Here is a 10897-nt window from a genome sequence, read left to right as displayed (position 1 = left end):
GTGTTCAGGTGTGCCCTTCCTGGCACTGGGGCCTCTGCACAACATGGTGGTGTTCCCCCCTAAGGTCTCCTCCTCCCCTACAGCCTCAGTCCGGTTCACCACTGTAAATGGTGGCAGGTTGAAATAACTTACCTGGCTCAACACTAATGGCACCAGCAGTATCAAAGGTACCCAGGTAGAACTGTCACTGAGCGTTTCTTTTTATGAAGGAATTGACAGCAAGAAGTAAAGATGTTGTGTTGGATGTGTTACTCGTGGTGTGTGATGGTTTATCCCTGGGATACACATCTCAGTGGTCAGACAGGAGGCAGCGGAGAGGGGTTTGGGGATGAGGAACTCCTCTGAAGGTGTGAGGACTCCCCAGAGAGTGTCACAAAGGAAGTAATATGGGAGCACTGGGTATCGCTAAGCCTAAGGAGACAACTGGTGCCCACCCTGCAAGTGCTGGCAATTCTCTGCAGTTGCCCCCAGAAGTGGGACCATCAACACTGGGGCTTCCCGCTCTGGGGTGGTTCCCTGTGGGACAGGGCTCATCTCTGGGAGTGAGAGAAAGCTGCATGGTTCTGCCTCTGGGGCTAGACTCAAACCTTTTCCCTGAACTAAATTCACCATCCACCCCGAGACATCCTGTGGTAGGTTTGGAGCTCTGTAAGCCCAATCTTTAACTTCAACTCAGACCTTTGTTTCCTGGACAGACTTACCCCCCAAGGAATCCTTAAACATAACCCAGTCCATACGCCACATCAGCCATCCACCCAGTCCCTTTAAGTGGTAACTTATGGTAATGAATCTTTCCAGCCCCCAAGAAGAAGCCTTGGACTCACTGCTGCTCGGCTGGCACGCAGCCCTTCTCATGGCTCTGCAGCTCCATTCTCAGCTTATTGCTTCTGTCTTCCAGCTCTCAGGAACCTAACCTTGTTCTGCCAGGTCTATCTCCCCCCTCCAGGTCCTTCCCTCTAGGAGTCTATCTGTCCCCAATCCCTTGTACTCTGTCTGTCCCTCTGTTTGCAAATAAAACCCAAGGATTCCAGACTAGCATAAGGGACTGCCACAGCACCTTGTTGGATGAGTGACAGAAAGGCTTTATTTCAAAGTCAGATGAAAAAGTCAGTAGTTGTGTAAATCAAGAGAGAGTCCCGAGCAGTATTTGACAGGACAATCCTGATAATCAAACTACTCATTATTGGTTATCAGGAGGCTCCAATTTGAATGAATTACCTTCCTCAGTGACAGGAGGTTATCCATTTCTATTAAGTTTGGAACATATCAAAAAACTGATTAACAACCAGGAGAAATCACAAGGTTTTGGAGAGTGTCCTTGGAAAATCAAGAGAACCACGAGCCAAAACAGAAGTAAATCAGGAGGAAGCATCTATCACAAATAGAGAATGACTCTTCCTGTACATACAATGAGTTAATTGGAAGAGAAATATTTACCATACTAATTAATCCAGGATATACATTTCACATGGTTGCATACCAGACAACTAGGAGCTTGCTTGAAATCATGACGAATGTAGTAAGATAAGCGGGAAGGGATACTTCTTCATTTCTTCTCAGATGACCTAGCCATGAACTCACATCCACTTGCACTATGCAGATAGCATCAATATTTTGTATTTTAACTTTTGTGAGTAGGCCCCAGCTTAGCAAGAGTCTCCAAGTCATCACCTTCTTCTTCTAGTTCCTTTCCCCAGGGGCCCAACTCTGCTCCCAGGCTTCTTCCCCAGGAAGTTGCTCCCTCTGGTCCCTTTGGGAAGTCTCCCTCTGGCTTCCCCTCCCTGGGAGCCATTTGATTTTCTGCAGCCCCTGCTTATCTCCCTCAGCTGGTTCAGTCCCCTGAGCAGCCTGCAATCACAGTTACTGGTGGCAACTAGGCTGGAGACTCTGCAATGTGTAGCTCTCTCCCAGACCCCTTGAGCTGGCGGACAGCTGCAGATCCACACCACCCTTATGTACAGATCTATCAATGTGTCCTAGGCTCTTGGCTGGGCTCTGAGCTCTGGGGAGGGCTGCACCCTGGGCTGCCTCCAGATCCATGTCAATTCAGCCACCAGCCAGGCCTCCAAGGGGACAGGAAAAAAGCTTGGGTTCTCCTGCAGCCTGTCCCCAGGCACTGACTCTGCTGCAGGAGGGAGAAGTGGGTGGTGGAGCCCTGCTGAGCCTGACTCTGCCTGGACACGGATGACACTGCTCAGCCCTGATGCTGACTGGTCCACTTGGCTGGGGCTGCCCAACCTCTGGGTCTAGCGCAGGGTCCTGAGGAACCTAATGCTCTGCTGAGCCCCCTGTGGTGATGATTCCTGGACAGCAGCTGAACAATTGTGGGGCTGGGCCTGGCCAGGGGCTCTGTCCCTGCAAAGGGCCATGTTCTGCCCTGCAGGGTGTGGGACTGGGATGTACCTGTAGGAGAAGCTCCTGTTTTTCATATCTGTTGTGGATAAGCATCCCACTGGGGGGATGGCATGGTGGGGTGCCTGAAGTCCCCTCCTTATAAGGGTCACGGAGCACAAAACCCACAGCCCCTTCCCCAAAGTCCTTGGCTGCCAAGGCCTAAGCCTCTTCCTGCAGTGCCCTCCTTCCCCAAGAGCCCCCTCATCAGCCCATGGGCTCTCTAATGGGAGTTTGTACAGGCTCAGCATGAGGAATTAGGGGCCTCCACTTCCCTTCTCCCATTCCTGCTCCAACCACGGGTTCAGGTGTCCAAGACCTTGTAGTGCAGATGGTTTTGACTATTCTGGTGCCCTGCATGACCAGCTGGGTGCACCAGGCCATGTAGGCCTGGGGGAAGCCCATCTTCTAACCATCTCCTCTCTTGGGGGCATTTGGAGTGGGCACAAGATAAGGTAGTTGCATAGAGATCAGGTTGTGCAGACAGTAATGGGCTGGGAGGGACCTGCTAAAGAGAGAAATCCCTGCTGCTGAGGAAGATGATAGCAGGGAGACCAACAGCCTAGAGATGGACAAACTCCCACCAGGCAGCCTGCTCACTGGACTGTGGAGGGTACTGCAGATAGGACTCAGGGGAGACTGGGACATTGGGTCCTGCCTTTCCTATAGGCACCAGTTGTAATCTGGTCCCAGTGACTAAACGCCTCCTGCCCTGTGCTCCACTTTGGTCCCTTTGTGCACAGAGTGGTTAGGATTCCCCAGTGTACACCCTTCCTCTCCATCCACAGCACCTATGTGCTCCCTCTGTCTACAGGGATGAGTGGTGCCAAAATCAAGATTTAAATGAAGTCAAGGGATGAGAGAAACTGAGCACGGCTGGGTGTGCGGAGAAAAAAGTTTCCCTGGGGGAGGTATGATTCTTTGTTCCCAGCTCATTCCCTGAATTTTGTTCCATCTCAGTGAAGCCCAAGGTGAAAGTCTCGCCAGCAAAGTCAGTGGCCCAGGTCCACCCAGACACACTGATTTGCTCTGTGATGGTGTTTTACCCTGGTGGGATCAAGGTCAAGTGGTTGAAGAACGGGCAGGAGCAGACGGCCGGAGTGGTGTCCACGGAGCTGATGCAGAACGGAGACTGGACCTTCCAGATCCTGGTGATGCTGGAAATGACCCCCCGGAGCGGAGATGTCTACACCTGCCAGGTGGAGCACAGCAGCCTGCCGGACCCTGTCACCGTGCTCTGGGGTAAGGAACTGGGAGCCTGGGGCAGCCCCTGAGATCTTGGAGCGGACAGGTCTTCATTTGTGCAGCCCCACAAGGGCTGTCCATGGTCAGAGCCCTTTCCCACAGTGGGCAGAGGTGTGAGCAGGGGGTGGAAGCCCAGACTGAGCCCTTCACCTGTGGGCTACTTTTGTCACCCCACAGAGGCACAGTCAAATTCAGCCAGGAACAAGATGCTGATGGGGGTCGGGGGCTTCGTGCTGGGGCTAATCTTCCCGGCACTGGGACTCCTTGTTTAACTGAGGAACAGCAAAGGTGAGTGGGGCATGGATGGGGTGGTGGATTGAGGGTTTATCTGGGGCAAAATGCTAGACCTGTGGGCCTGGCTGTAGGCTCCCCTCCCTCCCAGCATACAGCAGCAGCTGCCCTGGAGTCTGGCAGGGGTCTCCGGGCTCTACATCTCCTGGGGCTGGGGATGGATCCCACTGTCCCTCCCTCATCTGAGGGGCAGGGCAGAGCAGGGACCATGGGTAAGAAGAGCTGCCACTGCCTTGACTGAGGACATTTCCTCTCCTCTGCTTCAAGGCAGTGATCCTTGATTCAGAGGTGCCAGTCCCAAGGGGTTGGAGGCACCTGGGTGTACCCTACTGTGGGACCTCATGAGGCTGAGGTATCAAGGGGTGTTTCTGCTTCCATCCTGCTGCTTGTCTGCTGCCACAAACCAGGGTTTGCCCTGGGTAAAACTTCCTATCCCAACAGACCATAATTGTAGCTTCCCTTGGCTCAAACCTTGTTGCTGCAGCAGATGAAGCTTTAGCAGCTGGTGGGTCAAATTGAGTTTGTTCCGTGCAATATAATGTAGATCCTCAGCCCTGCAGGTGTTACTTATTCTGGTCTCATCCTTATCCCCAACAATGATGGAGGCTTCCACCCAGACTGAGCCCATGGGGGAGCTGATGTCCCCCTACCTCCTGGCTTGTGGGGTATCCCCAGCAGGGCCAGGGGGGGCAGAGATTGGGGGCCCCCACACGTGTCCGGCAGGAGCCCGTCTTAGGGCTCTGGAGGCGCAGGTGAGGGAGCTCCGGGAGGAGGTTAGCAGGCTGAGGGGGATCAGGGAGGCGGAGGATGAAACTGACAGTTATTTCCTTTCCCTGCAGGCCCAGGCACCCAAGGAAGAAGCAGCCAAGGGAGTGCCCTCCGCAGCAGAGTGGCAGATGGTCACATCCAGGACCGGAGCAGCTTGCAGCGAACAGGTACCAGTTCCTCCAGTCCGACTGGAGAACAGGTACGAGGCCCTGGCGACCCTGCAGGAGATGGAAGGGGAGGAGGAAACCCTTGGGCAAGAAGAAACACCACATTCTCCATGCTCCGAACAGGTCAAGAGATCCAAGCGGACCCAGAGGAGGAGGCAACGAGTGCTCGTCATAGGCGACTCCATCCTGAGAGGTACGGAAGGGCCCATCTGTCGCCAGGACCCCTCAACACGAGAGGTCTACTGCCTGCCCGGAGCAAAGATTCGGGATGTGAAGGAGGTAATCCAGGCAAGGATCAAGACCACCGATTACTACCCCATGGTCCTAGTCCATATGGGTACTAATGATGCGGCCAGGAGAACCCCCGATCACCTGATGGCGGACTACAGTGCTCTGGGCGGCGTGCTGAGGGAGTTCGGTGCACAGGTGGTTTTCTCTTCCATCCTACCAGTGACCGGACGTGGAAGACGGCATGAGAACTGTATCCGAGAGACCAACTGGCGGCTTCGGCAGTGGTGTCTCGAGGCAGGCTTCGGCTTCCTAGACAACAACCCGCACATCACGACGAGGGACATTCTTAGTTGGGATGGGCTTCACCTGTCCCCCAAAGGTAAGCGTGTGTTTTCTTCTAGGTTGGCGGATCTCCTCCGGTGGGCTTTAAACTAGCCTCGTTGGGGGGAGGGGAAGATGAGGGCGGGGGAAGCTGTGGACCACCAAACCATGTGGCACCCACAAGGACAGCCCAGCCTGAAGAAAGAGAGCATTGGGAACCTGAAAGCCATGGGGAGACCAGCAGTACAGCACAGGTAAGAAACGAGAAGGTAAGAAATAAGGGACCCCTTGGGACTCGGAGCGGGGGAGCAGCAAAGGCACCAGGCGCAGGGCTCAAGTGCCTATATACTAATGCTAGGAGCATGGGGAACAAGCAGGATGAACTAGCACTCCTGCTTGCACAAAACATCTATGACTTAGTAGGGCTAACGGAAACCTGGTGGGATTTGTCCCACAACTGGGCGGTACATATTGAGGGTTATAGGCTGTACAGAAAGGACAGGGTGGGGAAAAAAGGGGGAGGGGTTGCGCTCTATGTCAAGGAGCAATATACATCAACCCTCATCAAGACAGAATCCAAGGATGAGGAAGTAGAAGGATTGTGGGTTAGGCTACATGGGGGGCAAGGAGAAAGGGATTTGGTGGTAGGGGTCTGCTACAGACCCCCTCACCAAGGGGAAGAAATAGATTCGGGGCTCCTGAGACAGCTCTCAGAGACCATAAAAGCTAAAGAGGCGGTAGTCATGGGGGACCTAAACTACCCAGACATCTGCTGGGAGTCACAGACAGCAAAGTCCCACCGCTCACGCAGGTTCCCATCCTGTGTGCAGGACCTCCACCTGACACAGGAGGTACATGGTCCCACTAGGGGGAATGCCTTACTGGATCTGGTATTGGCAATGGGGGATGACATGGTAGGGGACCTACAGATTGGTAGCCATCTGGGGGACAGTGATCACCTAATAATAGAATTCTTTATAAAACGTCAAGTGGGTAAGGTAACTAGTAGGGTGAAAGCGCTAGACTTTAGGAAAGCTGATTTCAATGAACTCAGGCGATTAGTCAAGGACGCACTGCAGAGTAGGAGTTTTGAAGGGATGGGAGCCCAAGAAGGGTGGCTGTGCCTTAAGGAAATGATCCTTCAGGCACAAAGCAAGACGATCCCGATGCGAGGAAAAAGAGGGAAAGGGGCCAGGAGGCTTCCTTGGCTGACCAGAGAAATCCAGGGTAGCCTAAAGGCCAAAAGGGGGGCACATAAAAAGTGGAAACAGGGAGAAATCACCAAAGACGAATATACCTCCTCTGCTCACGCTTGTAGGGAGGCAGTTAGATGGGCCAAAGCTACCATGGACCTGAGGATGGCATCCCAAGTAAAGGATAACAAAAAATTGTTTTTAGATATATAGGGAGTAAAAGGAAGGCCCAGGGAGGAATAGGACCACTGCTAAATGGGCAGAAGCAATTGGTGATGGACAGGGGGAACAAGGCTGAACTCCTCAACGAGTTCTTGGCCTCAGTGTTCCTAAGCGAGGGGCACGACAAGTCTCTCACTGGGGTTGTAGAGAGGCAGCAGCAAGGCGCCGGACTGCCATGCGTAGACCCTGAGATGGTGCAGAGTCACTTGGAAGAACTGGATGCCTTTAAGTCGGCAGGCCCGGATGAGCTCCATCCGAGGGTGCTGAAGGCACTGGCTGACGTCATTGCACAGCCACTGGCGGGAATATTTGAACGCTCGTGGCGCATGGGCAAAGTCCCGGAGGACTGGAAAAGGGCCAATGTGGTCCCCATTTTCAAGAAGGGGAGGAAGGAGGACCCAGGCAACTATAGGCCAGTCAGTCTCACCTCCATCATAGGCAAAATCTTTGAAAAAATTATCAAGGCTCACATTTGTGAGAGCCCAGCAGGACAAATCATGCTGAGGGGAAACCAGCACGGGTTCGTGGCAGGCAGATCGTGCCTGACCAATCTAGTCTTTTTCTATGACCAGGTTACGAAACGCCTGGACACAGGAGGAGGGGTAGATGTTGTATACTTAGACTTCAGGAAGGCCTTCGATACAGTATCCCACCCCATACTGGTGAACAAGTTAAGAGGCTGTAACTTGGATGACTACACGGTCCGGTAGGTGGCGAATTGGCTGGAGGGTCGCACCCAGAGAGTCGTGGTGGATGGGTCGGTTTCGACCTGAAAGGGTGTGGGCAGTAGGGTCCCATAGGGTTCGGTCCTAGGACTGATACTCTTTAATGTCTTCATCAGTGACTTGGACGAGGGAGTGAAATGTACTCTGTCCAAGTTTGCAGATGACACAAAGCTATGGGGAGAAGTGGACACGCCGGAGGGCAGGGAACAGCTGCAGGCAGACCTGGATAGGCTGCACAAGTGGGCAGAAAACAACAGGATGCAGTTCAACAAGGAGAAATGCAAAGTGCTGCACCTAGGGAGGAAAAATGTCCAGCACACCTACAGCCTAGGGAATGACCTGCTGGGTGGCACGGAAGTGGAAAGGGATCTTGGAGTCCTAGTGGACTCCAGGATGAACATGAGTCGGCAGCGTGACGAAGCCATCAAAAAAGCCAATGGCACTTTATCGTGCATCAGCAGATGCATGACGAATAGGTCCAGGGAGGTGATACTTCCCCTCTATCGGGCGCTGGTCAGACCGCAGTTGGAGTACTGCGTGCAATTCTGGGCGCCGCAATTCAAGAAGGAAGCGGATAACCTGGAGAGGGTCCAGAGAAGGGCAACTCGTATGGTTAAGGGCCTGCAGACCAAGCCCTACGAGGAGAGACTAGAGAAACTGGACCTTTTCAGCCTCCGCAAGAGCAGGTTGAGAGGCGACCTTGTGGCTGCCTATACGTTCATCACGGGGGCACAGAAGGGAATTGGTGAGTATTTATTCACCAAGGCGCCCCCGGGGGTTACAAGAAACAATGGCCACAAGCTAGTAGAGAGCAGATTTAGATTGGACATTAGGAAGAACTTCTTCACAGTTCGAGTGGCGAAGGTGTGGAACGGGCTCCCAAGGGAGGTGGTGCTCTCCCCTACCCTGGGGGTCTTCAAGAGGAGGTTGGATGAGTATCTAGCTGGGGTCATCTAGAACCAGCACTCTTTCCTGCCTATGCAGACTCGATGATCTATTGAGGTCCCTTCCGACCCTAACATCTATGAATCTATGAATTGTGCTCCTGATTTTTCTATTGTTATGTGAAAGCTTTATCATGACATTGTGCATGGCCCTCAGTGGCCTGCTCTACTGCAGCTTCTGGGAGAAGCTCTGCATTTTTGGGGCTAGGTGCTGTTACAGTTCTCTTGGCCTTGGGAGTCCGTGACATCTAACCCCACTGCTCATTCATTCCCTCGTCTTCCTCCAGTGGGGAGCATTGGGCTGCCCTCATCACTGTCAGGTCAGCTGCGAAATAACTACAGTCTACTCTCGAGATGCAGGGCACCAGCTATCCAGCTGCAGGGCACAGTAGTGAGATTTGTGCTGTTGTAGAAATTGCTGGGCGGACTTTTCCCCCTGAAACATCAGTAGATTGGCCATGGCTGGACATGGGACAAGCTAGGTCGGTGCTCTGAGCGGGTGTGGAGAATTCCCTTGTTTGATGACAGGAAGGAGGGTCTTGGTCACATGCTCAGAGTGACACTGATCATTGGCTTTGAGTCCAGGAAGGATTATCCCCTCCAGTTCAGACCGGCAGGCCCCTGGAGGGGATTGTGTGCTTTTGTGGGTACTGGTCTGCCCTTATGAAGTTGTGGGAATGGGCACATGCTGGGGCCTTCTGCTCACATCTCCCCTAAACAATCACCCCGTGCCCCAGCCTTTGCAAGAGGATTAGGGCCTGGCACCCCAGATCCATTCCTGGGGCACCTCCAGTCTAGAGTCCGGGGACTGGAAAGCTCTGGTCTAACTACAGCTCAGTGCAGGAGTCGTCTGGGGAAGGTCCCTCCCCAGAGGCACGTGGAGGACAGGTCAGACCATCCTTTCCTCCCTGGCTGTCTGGGACAAGACTAGGAGTAGTGGCCTCAAGCTGAAGCAGGAGAAATTGAAGTTTCAGACAAGAAGGACATTTCTGACTGAGGGCGGTCGAGCACTGAACAGGCTTCCAGAGGAGGAATTGTGAATCTCCTTCCTAGGAAGTTGTCAAGAGCAGGTTGGACAGATGTTTCGCTGGGGTGGTTAAATCAGGGGTGATCCTGCCTGGAGCAGAGACCAAATGTGACCTCAACAGGTCCGTTCCAGCCTGACTTTCATATGATCCACCGGTGCTGTTGGGTTGGAAAGCCAGGAAGCTCCCTGACATGGACCCAGCACTGACTACAGAGGCCGACTGCCCCCACCCACCCCTGCTTCGGTCTGGGGCTGCCATGACTGCAGGGGGCACATGGAGCTGGGACTCACTGAGGTGATAGCAATCCTAATCTTGGCTCTGGGTCCTGCTTCTAAGCATAGGCCTTGGCACTACCTCTTACCTCCAGCTCCTATCTCTATGCTTCAGGCAGTTTCCAGTGGCAGCCCTTCCTTTCAACCCCTGAAATCCCTGCTTTCTAAGCTGACCAGTGCATTGACAGTACTAGTCATGAGTCCCTCCCTAAATCCTAACTCCCATGTGTACGTGGCTATGCCACTCCAGTTCCCTGCCCCTCAGGTATTTCAGGGCGAGGAGAAATCCATAGTATAGACCCAGGGGTTTCAGACCCTCTCCCACTGCTTTGCACTCCCAACCCCCTGTCACGGCTGAGCTTCTGCTGCTGCTCAGGGGGGAAGTCTGCACCACTGAGCACAAGCGTCACCCCCTGCCCCGCTCCAGGAATTTGGGCTTTTTCTGAGAATTGCTTCCTCTTCAATGCTTTGCCTGCAAGTTACTCCCATCTGGGCCAATGAGCCGGCAGCTCTGGACAGTATCATCAGTCTCTGGTAGACTCCATCTGGGCAGGGTTGCAGAAGACACTTAGCAGCACTGCACACAAGCTGAGTACAGACTCGCTGCAACAAGTTCTACCTTTTACAAGTTGTGCGGGCCAGGAGCAGTCCAAGGCATTCGGGGGCGCGCGGCGTGGGCTGTGGCCAGCAGCCCCGGCACGTGGGCTGGGGAAAGGTGGCACGACAGACTAGAATTAGGCACGGACTCGTAGCGGTTGATTAAAGATTATTTTACTTACACCGTAGATGGTCGCGGTGCAGGCAGGAGAAAACTTCGCTTAAGTTGCAGTTACAAACACGAACAAGACCCGCAGATAAACTCAAGCCTCTTGAACAACCCGGATCAGAGCTCTGGATACACACACACAAAGTTTGCTAGGCTCCGTGGAACGAGTGCGCAGGGAAGGGGTTCGTCGAGGGATCAGGCGGCGACGAGGAGAGGCTAGAGGTTGATCAGGCCCCTGTATCCTTCTCTAAGCACACGCTGGGTTTGATCAGCTCCACAGCGCGCTTAGAGTTCTTCACGAGATGGATGTGAAGTTTTCCTCCTCCTCCAACT

The 10897-nt window shown here is 53.6% G+C and overlaps 1 pseudogene; it reads left to right on the top strand.

Annotated features, from left to right (window-relative positions):
* The first annotated feature begins 328 nt into the window (after positions 1–328).
* LOC106738259 (DLA class II histocompatibility antigen, DR-1 beta chain-like) lies at positions 329–3956 on the top strand (annotated as a pseudogene).
* Positions 3957–10897: the final 6941 nt, after the last annotated feature.

Source organism: Alligator mississippiensis, chromosome 11 (genome assembly GCF_030867095.1).
Source record: "Alligator mississippiensis isolate rAllMis1 chromosome 11, rAllMis1, whole genome shotgun sequence".
NCBI lineage: Eukaryota > Metazoa > Chordata > Crocodylia > Alligatoridae > Alligator > Alligator mississippiensis.
This window is presented reverse-complemented; position numbering and strand designations above follow the sequence as displayed.